Source organism: Balaenoptera acutorostrata, chromosome 1, assembly GCF_949987535.1.
Source record: "Balaenoptera acutorostrata chromosome 1, mBalAcu1.1, whole genome shotgun sequence".
Classification (NCBI taxonomy): Eukaryota; Metazoa; Chordata; class Mammalia; order Artiodactyla; family Balaenopteridae; genus Balaenoptera; species Balaenoptera acutorostrata.
In genome coordinates, this window is record NC_080064.1 from 8,381,776 (window position 1) to 8,400,894 (window position 19,119).

General features: G+C 56.5%; 1 protein-coding gene across 1 annotated transcript in view; it reads right to left on the reverse strand.

The window, feature by feature from the left end:
* CASZ1 (castor zinc finger 1) overlaps positions 1 to 19,119 on the reverse strand; it is a 148,346-nt gene that overhangs the window by 66,077 nt on the left and 63,150 nt on the right. The window contains exon 3 of the mRNA XM_057532103.1: positions 220 to 271. The gene's annotated coding sequence lies outside the window, so the exon portion shown is untranslated. The remainder of the gene's footprint in view (positions 1 to 219; positions 272 to 19,119) is intronic.

Genomic DNA, 19,119 nt, shown 5'->3' on the forward strand with positions numbered 1-19,119 from the left:
CATTTCCAGCCTAAGAATGAATCTGAGACTCTTCTACCGGGGTCATCTTTTCCTGCCAGGTTCAAATGGGCAGTGTGGTTCCAATTCCCTGTCTCCATCTTCCAGACCCACCCTGGGGACTCGGCACGACTGGGCCCAGCCCAGGGTGACACGTGTACCAGGTGCGTGGTCACCACTGGGGGGAAGGACCCACGGATCAGGGAAGGGCTCAGGCCTTACCTTGTAGCGGGTCCTAGAGGCTCCTCTCTCGCAGTGGGGGCGTCACTTCATCCTGGGGAGGGACAGAGAAGAGCCTCTTAGCCTTTCAAGGCAGGACGCGTACAACTCCCCAGTGTGTGCCCAAGGGCTCCCTGCCACCCCCAGGCCAAGGGGCTGATGCTCCAGGGTGGCCAAGGGTGTCAAAAATTCAGACGCGCGGAGTGGGCACTGATTTTGGCCCATCTGAAAGGACGTGCCGACCAAAATTTGAAAAAATTCAGAAAGCAGCAGGGGCTGATCACAGTGGAAATATGGTCCTCAGGACACCCTTAACCAAAGAGAGGAAAGTCAGAGCATACTGCACACACCTCCGTGGAGGCAGAGATGCGGGTGTGCAGGCCGGGGTGCTCCCCTGGAGCTGCAGTGGTTGAGCAGCAGGGCCTGGGGACGATGACAGGCTACAGCAGCGCCCATCCCTCACTCTCTTCCCTTGGCCCCTGAAAATCTACAGCAGATGGGTGACTGAGGGGCAAGGGTGGACCAGGGGCCAGGGCACCAGGAGGCCTCAACTCCCAGGAATAGGCTGCAGACAGCACCTTCCACCCTGGGGTCCTACTGATGAGTCACAAGCCATGCCGGGGGCCTTCGTAAGGAGAGGGAAAATGGCCCAGCAAGGTAGGGGGTCTTTAGCCAACACGTGACTCAGCCCAGCTTGCCAGGCCCAGGCCCTCCTGCCCAGCGCGTGAGTCTGGGGAGCCAGGTTCAAATGGGACAGACGCCTCGTGTGGACAGAAAACCCAAGGAGCCCTCTGCCTGCTGACCTGGGCCCACCTGCCCTTGCCCGAGCCAGGCCGGGCCACCCCACCCCACTCCCACCCCGTGGGCCTTCAGAACTCCACCCATACTCGGGAAGGGTTTTCTGTTTATTAGGTTTTTTTTCTCCCTACTCCCTCCTTTGTGGCTTATCAATGATGCAAGAGGAATAACACCAATTTCCTTAGGCTGTGTAATCCCCAAATCAGATTGGGGGGATTGCGAGAGGTGAGGTGACCTTGTACAGGGCTCCGGGAATGCCACCCAGTTCTGCCGCCCTCCCTCCCATTCCCAGGGCATATTTAGACAGATAATGCTAATTGTACTTGACGCATCCTCCTAAGGAGGGCTGGGTCCTCTGCCAGCTTTCGCTGCCTTTGCTGGGCTGCCTGGGCGGAGGGTGCCCACTGAGGCAGAGCCCACCCTGCTGGACACCGGGCTCTGGTGGGCATCGAGCCGTTGGGGGGGTTACCCCATGGGCTTCTGACGCCCATCTGACCCAGATGGTAGGAAGCTAAGATTCTGCAGAGAGCTTCACGGACAGAGAGACGGGGCAGCAGAGAGGAAAGGGGAGCCCTGCTGAGATGGAAGAGGGGGCCGAGGTGGGGAGAGTGGAAAAAACAAGCAGTCGGAGAGGAGAGCTGGATGAAGTGGAGGCCAAGCAGGGCTGGGCCACGGGGCAAGGGAGAGAGACCCTGGGCCTCCGCTGAGAGGCGCTGGGCAGGCTTGGCTGTCAGAGCTCACAGCCCAGTCAGCCCGCCCAGGGGCCCAGCGGGGCGTCATTGCTGTCCGGTCCATCCCACACCCGCCCGCCTGAGATCTCTCAAGGCACCCCGGCCAGCCTCCCTTGAACCTCCAAAGCCCCCCAACTCCACAACTCCAGTATCTCCCTTCCACCACCTTTTTCTCCCCTCCCATCCTCCCCAGCAACTGTGCATTTATTAATTCATGAGGCACTAATTAGTTCTTTGTTTAATTTTGTGTTAAACAGACTGACCGGAATGATAACGACTCGCAGTGCGGTGTTGCCGTCCCCAACCACCCCTGTTTTCTGACAACAAGGGAGCGCGGGAGACCGGAGCGCTGAACCCAAATCCCTCAGCAGTTGCACTTCATTAAGTCAAAATGTGACAAGAAGCTTAGAGAGCAACTTGCAGATCTGATCACACAGAACAATCGGGGAGGAAACTTTCCAGGAGTTGGCTGGGGGTGGACGAGGGATGCGGAGGGGCAGAGCTGCTTACCGTGCGGGGACCAGGACGTGAACTGGGGTCCTGCCCCTCACCTGGCCCTGGGGCAGGCGGCCTGGCGGATGGGAGCAGGGAGGCTTTCTCTGGGTGGGATCTGGGACACTGGGTGGATTCTGGAACCCCCGTGGGGACCTGAGAAGTTCAACTTTCTCTCTCCATCCTGCCCGGGCATCTTCCCCTGTCACTCTCTGCCTCTCAGTGTTCCCACTGTTTGGTTCTGGCCTGTGTGAGTGAGTGACTGGGCACAGCCAGAGCCTGGCAGAGAACCAGAAAGCTGCTGCAGTTAAGGAAGGATTCTGCAAGGCCGGGGGGTGGGGAGGAAACAGAGGAGACCAGGAGCCCCAACACTTAGGAAGGCTGAAGTTAAGTGCAACCCTTCCAGGCTAAGAAACAGAAGTAACGTGCTCAGGGATCCCGGCCAACACAGCTACTCTCCGCCAGCCGTCCACCCATCCACCCATCCTGCACTCATCCAACGTTCTTCAACCTAAGTGCTCCGACCAGAAAACGGAGGAGCAAGAGGTTGAGTTCTATGCAGAGGTCCACGGTAAATCAGAAACAGAGCCAGGTCAGTTAGGCTTCCAGGCTGTAGTGGCTGACTGTAGGCAGGCAGCTGAGCTAACAGTGACCACAAGCCTTGCTACCCACTCCCTCCTGTCTGTGTGACAAAGCAAGACCTTGGCCCAGACGTGTCAAGCTGCTAACCCCATAGGTCCACAGGGAGGCATCGGAACTAAGCCCTGTCCCAGTCTAAAGACAGGGCCCCTGCTCTCCTTTTACCGGACCCTAATCTCGGAAGATGTGGACAATGTCTTACATAAATGAGAACATGGAGGGGGATAGGAGGAGGAGAATAAGAACAAAGCACACAGAGAAAGTTGACAGACGGGGAGCCCAAGAGCCGGATTGTGTGTGAAGATCCTCCTGCCTTCTTCCCATTGGCCACTGCGCCAGCCCAGGTGTGGCCTGACCCACCCGCTGAGAGCCGGGGCCTGAGGCAGAGTCTGCAGGTCAGCCTTGCCCTTGCCTTCCCCCGGCCGGTTCGGTTCGGAAGTGCAGTGGTCTCTCACCCGAGCCTGGCAGCCCTGGGCTGGCTTCTGTTCATTTGCTGTCAGGCTGCCTAAGCAAACCAATTAAAACTAATCATTAATTATAAAAGAGAGCAAGAAGAGTAGAAGAGAGGGGAGAGGGTGAAAGGGCGAGGTGGGAAGGAGGAGAGGGAAAGTGGGGTAGAGAGGGAAGACGCGGAGGGCCTGCAGGGAGCTCGGAGTGGGGGACTGTGGGCCTGGGAGCTGGAGGGGACCAGAGGCACAGGAGGTGCTGCGGTTGAGGGAGGGCAGGAAGGGCGCCAAAGATGGTAGGGAGGGGGCTGCCGCGGGCGGGGGGGTGGGGGGGTGGAGGGAAAGGCTGGAGAGGAGGGAAGGGGGAGAGGGAAGGGTGAAGAAGCTGCTGTGACCAGCGTACCAGGACCCGAAGAGGCCTCATCCGCCTGCAGTCCCCTCTGGCTGGACCCACCGACCATCCGGGACGTGGCTTCCGAGCGTCTCACCCCGGGCTCCCCGGCTTCATATTTATGAGGCTCAGCTGATTACGCAGCACCGGGCCAGGCTCCTCAGCCCTGCCGCCCCTACCTGCTCCCCAGCCCTCGCAGGCCACAGAGGGGCGGCTCGGGGCAGCTGTCGCGGCCCATCTACCCCGCCCCCCCACGCTGTCTCCTGCCCCCTCCGGCACCCGCACACACCCCGTCCGTCTCCAGGCCGGGCCCTTTCACAGGGCTGAGGCCGTGTCAGCGGGCAGCTTGAGGAGGGGGGCAGCACAGACAACAAGGGGCAGTGTCATGGAAACGGGCACTTTCCCCGAGAAATATTCTGTTTGGCCTCCTTCCTGCATTGAGGAGCTGTCAGGAGCCTGAGTGAGAGCCAAACCACCCCGGGACCAGGCGTGACAAAACCTATTTTCTGCCTCAAATTTGATTGATTAAAAAACTTTTTAGGAAAACCATGTTAAAAGAGTGAAGAAAAAAAAAAAAGAGAGAGAGTGAGAAGGAGAAAGACAGAGAAAGAGAGAGAGAGAGAGAGAGAGAGAGGAACGAGGAGGAAAGAAAGAAAGAGAATGAAAGTGCTGCGGGCGCAGGGCCACGGGCAGGGGCCGCGCTGTTGCCCCGGCAATGACGCCAGGGCCGGCGTGTCAGCCCGGTGGCCGCCGCAGAACCAGGCACAACGGAAAGGTCAAAGGAAGCCCCAAACTTCTACACAGTGGTTAGCAGGACAATGAGGGGCCGAGGGCACGCACGATCCAGCAGGTGCCGGGTCCGGAGGAGGCAGCGGCTGGGGCAGGTTGTCCGTCCGTGTAGGGGAAGGAGCCCAACAGCCGCAGGCAGGCCGGGGACAGCCGGGGGTCAGCGCCAGTCCTCCGGATTGGCTCTGAGGAGGCGGGCAGTGGTCTGCAAACACAGTCTGGGCTGAAATTTGGCCAGACTCCTTAAAACCCTGTACAGGGTCAAGAGGAAGGATCTAGTAGTCTGGGGGCAGGAAAGGGGTTTTCCCACCTTGTTCTCGGAAGTCCTGGCTCATAGAGGTACCCAGCTGACCCGCCCGTCCCGCGGGGGCTGAAGCCTCTGCTGGTCCAACACCTCTAGCTTGCTCTCTCGGTCTCACACCTTCCCTGCCCAGGCCCTTAGTTCCTTTATTACTGGATTCTGCCCTGTGTGGTCCTCACGCCTGGCTTGCCCTCTCTCTTTTCCCATCTCGGAAACTGAGACAGGCCCCGCCATGAGCTAGGACTGTGATGGAAGCCCGTGCCTTACTCTCTCAGGGTTGCAGGAGAAGGGCCAGCCTCCCCACCTTTCCTGAGCCCCCGCAGGGGGAAGAAACTCCTCCATCTCCCAGAGGCCTTGCCTGACCACTCCAGGCGGAGGTGGCTCAGATCTTCTTGGTGGGACCCATCCTGTCCCCAGAAAGACGGGTCCAGGTGAGCGGCTGGGTTTGCTCTTCCCCGTCTAAGGGCCTTGGAAGTCAAGGTGAGGAAGAGATCTGACGAAGATGTCGACAAGAAGGTTTCTCTGGGGTGCTGGGAGCGGTGCGTCCAATGTGGTCTTTGCAGCTCAGGGCTCAATGTGGGTGAGGCGGTGCCTCCTTGGACAGACGGCGCGTTCCACCAGACAGATGTACAGAAAGACAACACCTGCTCCGGGCCCTGCCCAGCCCTCCTCCAGGTCATTGGCTTAGATCTCTCCCCGTCCCGGCTCCACAGTGATCGTCAGGACGTACACTGAGTACGTCCTGTGCACATGACACTGTGCTAGGCCCGAGGAAGATAAAATACACAGCTTACACGAGAAACAGCAGAGGAGGTGAGACCCAGGTCTGAATCCTGCCTCTGCCACTTACCCTCCATGGTGTCTGCCGGGGCAGGCTGCTTAACCTCTCTTGGCCTCAGCTTCTTCAACTGAAGGGGGGGGTGCGGTATGAGCCCCACCTCAAATGCATTTCATTCAGTAATTTTTCTTCAACACCTACTATATGCTGGGTACTGTCCTAGACCTGGAGAACACTGGTAACCAGAGACAGTCCTCACGGAGCTTCCGTTCTGCAGTTGTTGTGAAGACCCGCTGAAATAACACACAGCACTGTGGTCTGTCACACAGTAAGTGCTCAACAAATATTACCTGTTACTAGCTTTCAGGGGCCCTGCCTTTAATAAACTGGGGAGAGGTCCAGCAACTCCACTCCTAGGTATATACCCGAAAGATTGGAAAACAGGGACTCAAACAAAAACTTGTACACGAATGTTCGTAGCAACTCCACTCACAACAGCCAAAAGGTGAACACAACGCAGATGAACGGATAAACAACACGGGGTCCCCACAAAACGGAATATTATTCGGCCGTGAAAAGGAATGGAGTTCTCATACAGGTTACAACATGGATGAACCTTGAAAACATTACGCTAAGTGAAAGAAGGCAGACGCAAAAGACCACATATTATACGATTCCCTTTATATGAAACATTCAGAATAGGCAAATCCATAGAGACAGAACACAGATTAGCGGTTGTCAGGGGACGGGGGAAATAGGGAGTGACTTCTAATGGGTATAGAGTTTCTGTTCGGGGTGATGAAAAACTTCTGGAACCAGATATTGGTGATGGTTGCACAACACTGTGGATGTACTTAATGCCACTGAATTGTACAGTTTAAAATGGTTACAACAGTAAATTTTATGTTATGTGCATTTTACCACAATAAAGTAAAGTGATATAGCTGAAGAAGAAGGAGGAGGAGGAGGAAGAGGAAGAGAAGGAGAAGAGGCAGCAGCAGCAGGCGAGGAGAAGGCTATTCCCAAGTGGCAGCTCAGCACGAGTATTAGACAAGCCAAGCAAGGGGGCGGAAGGTGAATCATCCTAATTTCAGACGGGTCCCCTCTCCTTCCTGTCCTCAAGAACGGCGCGCGCTCCCGCCCGAGGCGTTCCTAGGCCTCACAGATGCGCTGAAGAAAAAGACAACATGGGAAGGCTAGGGTGCCTCCAGAGAAGGGGGCACACATCACTCAAGAGCCCACGATGCCGTCTCCCCAGCGCTGCCGTTCCTCTGCGCACACACAGCCTGGCTCCTCTCGTGTGTGAATCCCAACACGCACGGCCCACTCCATCCATCTCTCCGCCGGGCTCCCCAGACAACCTGTGCTGCTGCCCAGCATCTTAGTGCAACACGCTGCCCCCCACGTGGGGAAAGAGGGTCTGAGTCAATGACTTCCCCACCCACAGGGCTCTCAGGCTCCCCAAGGATGGGGAGTTCCACCTTGCAGGAAAAGCTGAGGATAACCAGGGAGCCAGGCCCTTGGGACAGCCCTCCCAGCCCTCAGCCTGCCCTCCTAGCTGCTCCGAATGCGTGTGCACACAGAAACCCCTGCCTTGGCCCGGGAACTGTCAGGAGATCAACAAACAAAAGCTGCTTCTTGACAGGGAGTCATTTATATTTTAGCTTCGTTCCATTATCCTAACGAATCCTTCATCAGCAGATGCAATATTAACAGCAGAAAATCAGCTCATTACATCCGGGGGGATTTCATCAAGACGGCAATCATGTATGCAGCTCCCCAAGCCTTCAAGAGGCCAGTATGGCTGTTATTTATTTATTTTGTTACTTATTTATTTAATTTTTTGGGTTCTTTCCACATAATTGCACCGCATCTCAAATCTTTAATAAATAATTTGTAGGTCCTGAACTGCAGACAGCTTTGCTCTCTGCCATGAGAGCCTGCGTTAGCCAAAATATTTACCAATATTTGAAAGCCATTAGAATCAGGAGGGAAGTGGGGAGGGGTACTCTGTTCTTCTAGAAGCAGCCTGCTCTGGGGCTACGGTGCTAGGCCCTCACTCCAGTCCCCCAAGCCGGTCTCTTGGTATGGCGAGCAGGCCTGTGTTGCTTCCCTGGGCTCACTTAGTTTCAGCAGGGGATTCCTGGGAGCTCTTCGAGAGGGATGCGGCCATCTCCAAGGGTTCCTGCGGGCCTCTCATGGCTGACGTGGGCTGGTTGCTGGAAGGGACCCCCTTGGTGAAGGGGCAGGAAGCTTCCACATGCTGAGCTGGAGCAGTCTGTCGGGATGACACTCCCTGGGTTTGCCCGACCAGCAAAGGGAGCTCAGCGAGGGAAATCTTCATTGTGCTACAGCAGGCCCTGGCTCTGCTGCGGCGGAGCGTGAAGAAAAGTCTGACCCGGGAATTCCCTGGTGGTCCAGTGGTTAGGACTTGGCGCTTTCACTGCCATGGGCCTGGGTTCAATCTCTGGTCAGGAAACTAAGATCCCGCAAGCCGCGCAGCGAGGCCAAAAAAAACAAAGAAAGAAAAGTCTGACCCATCCCTCTCGGCTCCCCAGGGTTATGCCTCCCACTTCAAAGGAAAGGAAGGTTTAGTGGACCCAGAAGCCAGACTTAGTGGGCCCATTCTACTGACAAGAAAACTGAGGCTCAACAAAGTGAAGCTTTCTTCCCAAGGCAACACAGCTAGGAAAAGGCCCAGAACCAGGATTTAGACTCAGAGGTGGCTCTGCTGGGCCTCCATTCTTTCCACTAGGCCAGAGCCTTCCAGTGACACAGCCCAGCCTTCCAAAGGCTCCTGGCTCTGGCCCACGAGCCTGGAGTGGCCACTAGGGCCGACGGGCACCCCCTGCCACCACCACTGGGCTGGCCATGCTTTCACAGGTTTTTCCCAGCAGGGGCTGGATTTCTGCCCAGCCAGGAATGTGCTCCCAGGATGTCAATTCTAATCTCCCCAGCGCTCTGACAGAATTAAGCTCCAGTTTGTCGGACAACATCCCAAAGTTTCAGAAATCCAGGGCAGACTCTCTAATCAGGCTGCAGGACAAAGGTCTGGCCTGACCCTGTCACTTCCATTTACTCCTCCTGTCTGTCTCCCAGCTGCTGCCTTTCTGCAGCTTCCTCCACCCTCTGCCCTTCCCTGGCCAGCTCAGCCTCCACCCTCTCCTCCAAGCTCCCCTGTTTCTCCGCCCCGAATTTCCCCTCTCTGAGCAGCTGGGCTAATCCTGTTGCTCCACTATCTAAAGCCGAGGAATTCCTATGAGACTGACCTGCCGCTAGCGCTAGGCCTGCCGGCCTCACCTTGGCTGGGGCTCCCTCTGGTTCTCCACCTCTAGGGAGCGCACAGGCTCAGACCTCCTTGGCTCGGAGAGGGTGCGAAGTTATTCTCAAACTCTGCTTACCCTTGCCTTCGGTCAGCCTGACTTTGGGCCCACTAACTGCCCCTGAAGCATTCTCTGGCCTTGCCCAGCTTCCATCCTGTTTGAGGGGTCAGCCCGTGGGCTCTGGAAAGCCTTGGCCCTTCGGCCATGCTTGGGGACACCCCTCTGGGCAGAGACCTCCCTTCCTCAACAGAGCCTGGGGGGCCCCAAGAGGAACACTGGGTGGAGGGACAGCAGAAGCAGCCCTGAACATGGGGTGGGCAGGGCCTGCGGTGAGAACCCCAAGCCCTGGCTCTGCCGGGCTGTGGAGCCATTAGAAAGGGGGGAGGAGCGCGGGAGCTGGGCAGCTGGGCCAGGAGAAGCACTCCTGTGCAGCCAGCCAGAGGACAGGCCCCCAGGACGCTGGGGAAGCAGAGGGGCCTCCTTCTCCACTACTCACCACGCCCAACACCCAGCTTCCCTTCTACATGGCTCTCAGGTGGACCCAGAGCGCTGACGCCTGACTCAGTTTCCAGAGGAAATCATATGCACAAGCTGGTCGGAAGAGGCAAAACCTTACAGCACGTTCAGAGGGGCGTGGATGGGGGACTGTGAGCTTAAATCTGTTTGGTTCACATCAAAAGCCTCCTGGGGGAACAGAGGGCACGGGGAGCAGTGTGGACAGTCAAGGGGAACAGCAAGGGCTGCTGCACCTGAGCCTATGCACTGACCAGAGGCCAGATCAGGGGATGGGGCCCCTCCAGACAAAGCAGGGGCAGGAGTACACACACGGGGTGCAGAGAGAAGGCTCAAGGCGGACAACAGAAATGGGAAGGTCGTTCTCCTCTTTTGTTGACCCTCCAGAGGCACAAGAAACCTAGAGTGGCCAGGGTAGGGGCGCTCCCCCAGAGCTGTCCAACTGGCAGGAAAGTCCTAGAATGTGGCAGGTAGGCAGGGCCATGCCACAGCTCCTCGGCTGCCCCTGTGACCTGGGTGGAGACCTCACCCTGGGCATGGAGTTCTGTCCTACACAGGCTGTCTCACGCCCTCCCCTCCCCGGCTTCCTCGGCCACGGCCATGTTGTACGGAGTGGGGATCACCTTCCTCAGAGCTGCAATGAGGGGCAGCTCCTCACTCCCTGACGGTCCCTCCTGCATCCTGCCTAACATCGCCCCCCAACCCCATCCCAAGGCTGGCCCTGCCTTCACCAGCACAGCCAGCCGGGAAGCCTGAAGGATTCACCTAGAGCCTTGGGTGAGCTGGGCTGCTGGAGGGACAGGAGCAGGAGATAAACGACACGTCTCTGTAACCAGCCCTTTCTCTAGAAGATTGAAAATAATTATTGTCTTTTTTACTTAATAACAGAAAAATCTACAAAGGTCACCGGTGGAGAGTAGAAGAAGGCCTGCCTATCAGTCCTTGCAAGGAAGTCCCTGAAGTTTCAGCGCACCCGCCCCACTCCCGACAACTCCACAATCCCCCCAAACTCCCAACTTTGCTTTCCTGCCCTTCCTTCTGCCTCGTCTTTCCTTTCTTGCTGTGCTGGGTGTTGGTGAGATGTTGGGTTTTTTTCTTTTTTGCAATTTATCAGCAGATTGTGTGGAGCTGAGTGGTGTGAGCCTCACCCTGCTAAATAAAGCTTTGGTATTTCTGATAAAGCCATCAAATTCCTTATCACACTGACACAAAGTGCATTTAAAGAGACAGACACCCTGTCCCTCCCTTCCCACCAGCCCCTGCCCCCTCCACTCAGTTCAGATTTCCAGCTGCTCAGGCTCTTGTGGGTCAGACACCAAATACGGCTCTGGAGGATGTGGGGAGTGGGGGAAACCAAGGGGCGGGCTGCCCTCTCCAACTCCCACCCACCCACGTCAGAGCCGCCGGCACCCTGACCAGGGCCTCAGGTCCACAGGGAGGTGGCATGTGCTTCCTGCCCCAACTCGGAACCAGAGGGAGCAATCAGTAGACACGCCCCGCAACAGGGGATGTCCTCACAAACAGCACAGTCCTGTGTTAGGACAACAGCCGGCAGCTGCAGGAGGAGCCCCCAGTAAACTGCTGGGCCTACAGGGTTGCTCGCTGCTGTGGACACATCTGGTGGCTTCAGCCACTGCAGTGTCCACACGGGGTACAAGGACGGGGCCGAGAGGGGCCACTGATGCCCACACAACCCGGGGCCGACCAATGTTCCCATCATGCTTGACCACGGGTTCAGCAAAGCCCTGACTCCTCACACAGCCCTGCAAGGTGGGCGGAACTATCACCCCATTTGACAGATGAGGAAATCGAGGTTGGTCTGAGGCCACAGAGCCAGCGGCAGGCCCAGCTGAGGCTCCAGCCCAGGCTGGCCAACAGCTCTGCTGAAAGGCTCTTTCCTTAATTGATTGCAGAGCTCATGCCCACCTCCCCATTTATGATACCACAAAGACAGGCCTTCCTGTGTCCCAGTGCCCCCTCCCCCCTCCCTGGCCCTAGCTCGTCAGTCCAGACCCTGGGCCCACACACAGCCTGTTGGTTGAGGAATCAAATTTATTATTTTTAATTATTTTGATTTATCAAAGCAGCAGCTACAATCATATTAAACCAACTTGACTTCTTGGCATTAAACAGATACAGCTGCCCAAGGACCCTCCCACACTCTATAAATGCCCGGCTTGTCCATGTGCTTCCCAAGGAGGGCAACCGGGGCACCTTCTCCAAGGACCCCAAATTTGAGGACCACTAGGCCTCCCACCTGCCCTGCCAGAAGCACATGCAGCCAAAGTCGCCGAGGTCCAGAGAATGGGAAGGAACACGCTGGGGCCAAGCTGCCAGATGCTTTGGGAAACAGTCACCTCCGTCCCCCAGCCCGGGAGACCCTTCCAGAGTCCTGACCCACTGGGGAGTCACACGCCCCTCAGCTGGCATTTGCGGGGACCTATTCTATCCCAGGCCTGCAACTGGAAACTCAACATAGATGAGACAGATCACTCCTCAGACCCTGCCCACAGGAATGACTGCCCCCTTTTTGCAAGGGAAGAAACTGAGGTCCACAGAAGGGAGGTGACCTGCCCAAGGTGCACAGCTAGAAACACAGCCAGGCTGGAATCCAAACTGATTCATTTTGAATGAAAACTCCTTTCGACCATACCCCTCTGCTTTCCCCTTAGATCCGGGAATAGTGTTCCTGCCCAAGTGCCGTGGCTACTGGAAGAAGGTGGCAGAAGAGAAAGGACCCTGAAGTTCAAGGTGATGGCCCTGTGGGGCAGTAGCACCAAACCAACAGGTTTCCACAGAATGCCCAGGCCCACCCCAGGGGATAAGGTGGCCCACCTGCAGGGCATGGGGCGGGGGGGGGGGGCACAGGTGAGCAGATGCACAGCTCAGCCAGGGAGTTGGGCCATGCCCTAGGGTACAGCTCAATCCCTATGCGTCCAGGAGCCTGTGGCACTGCAAGACAAGGACCAGCATTACAACCAAAATTCTAAGCCAAACTGCACACAAAGAGCATGGGGGATTCTGGCAGGTCTGGAAGGGGCACCTCCAGGGTCCAACAGCCCACAGAACACACTGGAGTCAGCTCCCCGCCCCTCAGGGAAAGGCAAATCTTGGGAACATGGGCAGGGCTTCTTGGTGGGGTGACAGGAGGCAGCAGTGCAGAGACAGAGTCTCAATACAAGTCCTCTGACTTCATGGCCAAGAATTATAGCTGGCTGCCACCAAACCAGGAGCCAGACTCCCGCTGGTCCCCATGGCCCGAAGACCCCGCAATCTGGTGTGAAGAGCTTGGCTCTGACCGCAAGTTCTGAACCCTGATGGGCATTGATAGGCACGTCATCTGGCCTCCCTGAGGTCGAGTTTCCTTATCCATCAAACGTATGCAAAGATAGTGCCGATCTCGGAAGACTGGGGTGAGGATCTGCGGACGCAATGAGTGCAAAGCTCTTAGCAAAGTGTCTACACATTTTCTGTGTGCAAAACGTGGTGGCAGTTGTCATCATCATTGTCACCATCATCACCATCATCACCTAAACACCTCTCTAATTGGGATACGGCACCTGGGATTGTGCCTTTGGAGCTGGTGATGGCAGAGAGACTGAGGAAGCTCAGAAATGTCTAGAAGAGGCCTTGCCCGGCACACCGGCTAAAGCAGCCGACGAGGGCCTAGAGTTCAAGGCAGGAGGGGAAACCAGGATGACTTGTGACAGTCACATTTGCCTATCAAAAGTATACATTCACTCAGCTTTCCAAGGGGACTCATGCCCTAATATGGGCCCAGCAGCTTTCTGGGTTATTTCGAGTGTGTGTGATAATGACTCCAGGCTTTGTGTCTGCTGCCCCCAGAAAACCTTCCATCTGGGGAAAGGGATGACGGCTGGCAAAGACTGAGAAGGGCACAGGGAAGTCCAAGGTCAGAGAGTGTGCAGAAAGTAGGCACAGATGGGTAAGCCGAGGGGAAAGGAAGAGCAGGAGGCGGGAAGAGTGGGCTGACCCAGGGGTCAAGCTGAGAGAGGAGGGACAGAGAGCTGGGCAAAGCCAGCCAGAGCTCCAGGACACAGGTGGGCACTGGACCACTCCCAGCAGGACAGCAGTGGGGCCTGCAGCCCGTCTTGTCGCCCACAATGCCAGTGGGGACCCCTTTAGTACAAGGGCCAAGCTGGGCTCCTGGGCCCTGGGCAACCACTCGATGCCTGGGGGCCCCTGGCTCCTGGATTTATTTACATATAAATGATCTTCTGCCCAAGCTTGGCCCATCAACTCCAGGCTGCACAGGGTTAACTCCAGATGGAAGGGCTGGCTGGCTTTGCCTTCACTCTACCTCAATTTCTACTGCTCCCATCACCTACCTCCCCCACCCCCTGATCTTAGGGAAAAAAACCCATCAAAATAACTATTTTATGTCTCCAAATATGCAGATCATTTTCTTTAATGAAAGATGCTTGACGTCTCCGATCCAATTAATATGCAAATGCAGGAGAGGATTTATTTGTGACATTCTGTCTGGGTGAGAGAAAACAAAAAAGGCCTGTTAACCAAAACACTAATTGCTGTGACTGATTGTCACATATCATCATTTTCCTAGGATCTCCTCCATCCCCAGCTCTCAGGGAGCCTGAAACCAGGACTCACCCACGAGGCATCAAGGAGAAACAGGGCGACCAGCTACCTGGAGGTGTGGCCCCTCCCACCAGAACTGTGTCTGGGGCCAATGAGGGTGGAGGCTCTGACTGGTTTCGGTCCCACAGGGGTGGTCCCGACCATCTACAGAACTTACCAGTTCATCTCCCTTCCTGCAATGCACTTCACCACTCAGGCGCCGATGTCCAGACCGGAAGGGAAGAGGCCTGGTCTCTACTGGATCTGATAGGCCAGGGGAGGCCTCAGCTCGCACACCTTCCTGCCCCGTTCCAGGCCAACTGCTTTTTTTGCCGCCTGCTCCTACCTGCTAGGAGGTGGAGGCCCGCCAGTGTTCCAAGAAGGAGAGAAAGCCTCTTTGGGTGCTGTTGGTTACTGCCCTCCACTGCCTCCTCCCTCACTTCTCCTGCTGTTTCATCTTGAGGTCCTCGCAGCACTTGTTGAGAGAAGCCACCTGGGGAAACTGAGGCATGGCATGGCATCCTCTCCTTAAGATGACACAGGGACTCTATGGACATGTTTGAAGACGACCAGGGACCCCTTGCAGCTGGGCAGATACCTGCATGTCACCCCCAGGCCCCATGACTGCACTGAAGTGGAAGGGTCAGCTGTCACAGCCTCATCTCCCTGAGCAGCTCAGACCCCTCGGTAGGACCATGGGGTCTCCTTTAGGGAGAGAGGGGAGGGGAGTGAGTGTTGATGGATATCTTTGTTCCCAAAAGCCAAGGGGGAACTGGAAAAGATATGTTTCGCTCAAGATACCGGGCATAGGACAAGAGGGTTCTGGGTGCCACACAGCTCCAAACTCAAGGCCAAGGGGCAGAAGAAGATCTGCTAAAGCAGCTTTCTTTTCCACACAGGGGCCAGCGGACAAGAGGAGACTAGAAGGTACAGACTTAGGGCCCTAGTAGCTTGGAAGGCTCATCCCTTACCACTTGAGCACAAACATTCTGGGCGCTCAAAGAAGGCCTCTCTACCTCCCTGTCTCCCCCGTGGAACTCCCCAGAGATTCCAGACACTGAAAACTGGGGGCTGGGGAACCAGTGTGGCAAGGCCAAGGAGCCACGGGGGTCCCTGAGCTCCTCTGTGGGTGCTGGGCCCAGCTGAGGGCACAGTGAGGGCTCTGCATCTTTCAGGAAAAGTCACTGAAGGTCAGCGAAGCAACAGTGATCTAGTGAACACCAGTGCACATCAGCCCAGGGGCCAGAGGCTGCCCCCAGCAGGGCCATGGTGGTGGCGGGAAGGTGGCCTCATCCCACTGACTCCCATCTCAGATGTCCCCAGTCTCCTGCCCTGGCCCAGCTGTCTCCCTCTGGCAGCCCCACCACGGCCTCCAGGGAGAGCTGGCGCCAGGGCAGCACAGGGCAGACACGCTCCCCCCCAGAAGGCCTGCCCCCGCACCCCGGGAACAGGCTCAACAGGATGCCATGCGGGGGAGCTTGGAAGCCTTCCGGGAAGAGTGCAGCCCTGGCCCCAGTCCCGCCGGGAAGGAGGTGAGCCGGGTCCGCCACTCTGTCTGCGGCTCACCTGACTCGCGCCCACAGCGGCTGAGCACCAATGGGGTGTGTGTGGGTGCAGACGGGAGGCGAGCATCATGGCGCCAGGAGCCAAAGGGGGAAGGGTGGGCGGCTGGGGAGTGGCAGCAGGTTGGCTGGCCAGCTGAGCGGTGCTCCGGCTGTAAGCTCCAGGTGTGAAGGCCCCACCCCCAGGGTGGGACCAGAAGAAGGGTCCTCATGGAACACTGAGCCTGTCTTACGCAGCCTGGAAGTACCCACGTTCCCCAGCCTTCCTCGCCACCGTTAGCCGATGAGAGCAGGCAAGCCTTGCTCCTACTTAGCTTGTGCCCACCTGCGGGCACTCACAAGCACAACCTATGGGGCACTGGGGTTCAGGGAACGTTGAGATGGTCCCAGTATGCCATGATTTTGAGCCCCTTTAGAACCAACCCATCTGTACACTAAACCTCCCATAAAGCAGAGGAGTAAGTGGCTGTGGCTCTGAGTGGTCTATCAAAGCCAGATGCCCGCCCCCACCCCACTACCTCCTCCTCCCCCTGGTGCCAGCCTGGGGCAGCACAGGGCGGCCCGGGCTATGGGAGGCGTGGTGAGCAAGGTCGGGTGGGGTGAGACCAGCTTCCTAGCACTGGGCAGAGAGGCCCTGCGCTTTGCAGGGGCCCCTTCACAGCTTAGAGGGAAGGCCCGGACCCCAGGGCATCATATTGGAGGCTCCCTGCCTCCTTCAGTCTTCCTTGGCCCTCCTTCCCCGTGGTACGGCTCCTCCAGGACCAGATGCCTAGAGAACACGTCCCATTGATGCATTTCCACCTAATTCCCTCCCACAACCTGGCTGCTCTCACAGTCAGCTTTACTCTGGCCATCTCAGGTGGCACTGCCTCAGCGTCATGCACCCCAACCCCAAAGCCCTCCTTCCCCTGGACCCTGGGGTTCTCCCTAAGTCCAAGCCACACGAGCACGGGTCAGCCCCCAACTCACACCCAACCTTGCACCTGCCCAAGTCTCTCCGTTCATTCCAGTTCTGGGTGGGGACAAATCTAGAATCTGTTTCCCAAATCCAGGACCTGGAGCTCTTTCTCCATGGGGTACTTTCAGAGAGCTGGAAGAGTTCCCCCATCTTTGCGGAAAGGGGTGTAACGTTAACGCCACACCGGCTTTAAAAATACCCCAGCATACAATCCACAGGGTTAGAGCAAAGGCCACGTGGTCAGCGCCAGACTATAAATAACCAGCCAATCACATCCCAGAGCCACAGCCCCTCCCCAGCACCAAGAACCTTTCTGAGGAAATCAAAGTGAGCACAACTGTTACCAAGTCACTACTAAAATATTTACCAGCCTGGCGAGGTGCCGAAGGTGCTTGGCACTGAGTGTTTGCTTATTTACAAGGCTGTTTTAAAGGGTAGAAAGCAAAATAAGGTAACCTGAGCTATTAAACCAAGGGGGCCAGGTGGTACCTACCAGCTGTCAGCTGTCCCAGGCACACAGGGAGCTGGAACAGCACTGGTGTAGATTCCCCCCAAAATGGGTCAGAAAAGGGAACAGACAGGCCCTGGTGCTCTGGATTATCCCAACCAGCAGGGGCGGGGGCTCGGGCAGCGGGAGCAGAGAGAGTGCCACAAGTTAGAGGTGCTTCTCCTCCAGCTGCCCCTGGCCTTCTGCATCCTCACTCAGAGGGGCAACCTGGGACACCGTCCTAATCCAGAGGTGGGGGCCTCTGGTAGGGAGAGGGGAGACACAGAGGAAGGCAGGCCCCCAAGGATGACGTTAGGGGACACACGGGACCTGAGAAAGAGAACGCACTCGAGTGTTCTTTTCGTCCTCCTCTTCCTCTTTCTTTGAAGTTCCCTTGTGGTTTGAATTTAATTTTGATTTTCTCAACTTTAGCAGATTGAAGTTGAAATAACCTACAAATTACTTAATGTGTTGTAAATCTGGGGGAAGTCAGGAGTAATGGGGACCACATGTTGGCAGGAGGAAGCCCACCGAGGGCTGAGGGGAGGCGGCCCCCTCAGACACGCAGGTGGCTGTCCCAGGCAGGGACACTGATGCCCATGTTCCCCTGGAAGGAGGGGGCTTGGGCTCCCCCAGGGGAAGGGGTAGGATTCCCAGCTGGCCAGGGAGCCCTGGATGGACACAGCGAGAAAGTGTTAAGACGGTGGACGGACCAAGTCGCCGCCCGGGGCAGCCTGGTGACCGCGGACGGGGGCAGCCAAGTAGGCCGTGTGCCAGGCGCCTGCCAGGCCCCTCAGCCGCGCCAACGCCGCAGCGCTGGCCCTGCTCCCCTCTGGCCTCGCGCTGCATGTGTGTGGCTGTCAGCTGAGCTCCCACCTCCCTTCTCCCCCCTCCCGCCCTCCCTCTTCAGCAGATTTCTCTCAAGTACTAAGCCATATGGTTCCAGTTAAGCTCCATATTTTTCCTTGTCGATTGAAGAGACACACTTTCCTCTTTGCCAGACAGTTTGCAGATTGCTCTGTTGGCTCAATTTCTTATTGGATTTCTCAAAAAACCTGACATTTTAAATTAATTTATAGCCACAACAAAAAGAGTTCAGAATTTTAATGGTGTTGTAAGTAATTTTTAGGTAATCCACTCCAGATTTTGATATTAACCTTTGAAACTGGAGTTCATTCAGCTACTATGTTACAATAGCCAGTCAGATTCCAGGCCTGGGGGAGGCCAGGCTGGGGTAGGAGGCAAAAGCAGTGTTCCGGGGACCCCATTCTGCCAGGAAACCCCAAAAGGGTGGTGCCTGGGGAATCCTGGACCGGTGAGTGACAGTGACAATGGGGCGGGGAGGGGATGGCAGGGGCTCCGTAAGACAGCAGGGCAGGTGCTGGAGAGTAAATGTGGCGGCAAGGGGGCCTGCTGAACATTCTAGAAGGACAGGCAGGACTCAGCAGAGGGCAGCATCCCCAGGTCCATCAGCAGCAACAGCAGGGCTCAGGGTATGCGTGAGGCTCCACCTCAGCGCGCCAGGAAATAACAATGATAATAGTAATAATAACGACAACGGCTAACATTTGCTGAGCACTCACCGTATGTCAGGCAATGTGTGGAGCGCTGTACACGCATTATCTCACTGACACCTCAAAACCACCTATGGGGGACTTCCCTGGTGGCGCAGTGGATAAGACTCCGAGCTCCCAACGCAGGGGGCCCAGGTTTGATGCCTGGTTAGGGAACTAGATCCCACATGCATACCGCAGCTAAGAGTTCGCGTGCCACAACTAAGGAGCCCGCCTGCCACAACTAAGACCCGGAGCGACCAAATAAATAAATAAATAAATGTGTAAACTTAAATGGAAAAAACCCCCAAAAAACCCCACCTATGGGGTAGCTACTATCACCACGACTACTAATACTAATCATATTAATTGCTAACATTTTTTGAGGGCTTACCCTGTCCCAGGTATTAAACGGTAACAGAAACCATGTAAAGAAGATATACTGTTCTTATCCTCATTTTACTTAGGAGGAAATGAGGCTCAGAGAGGTGAAGTCAGGCCCCTGGCTCGCCTCACACCTTGTTTCTCCTTTCACAAAATGCTACA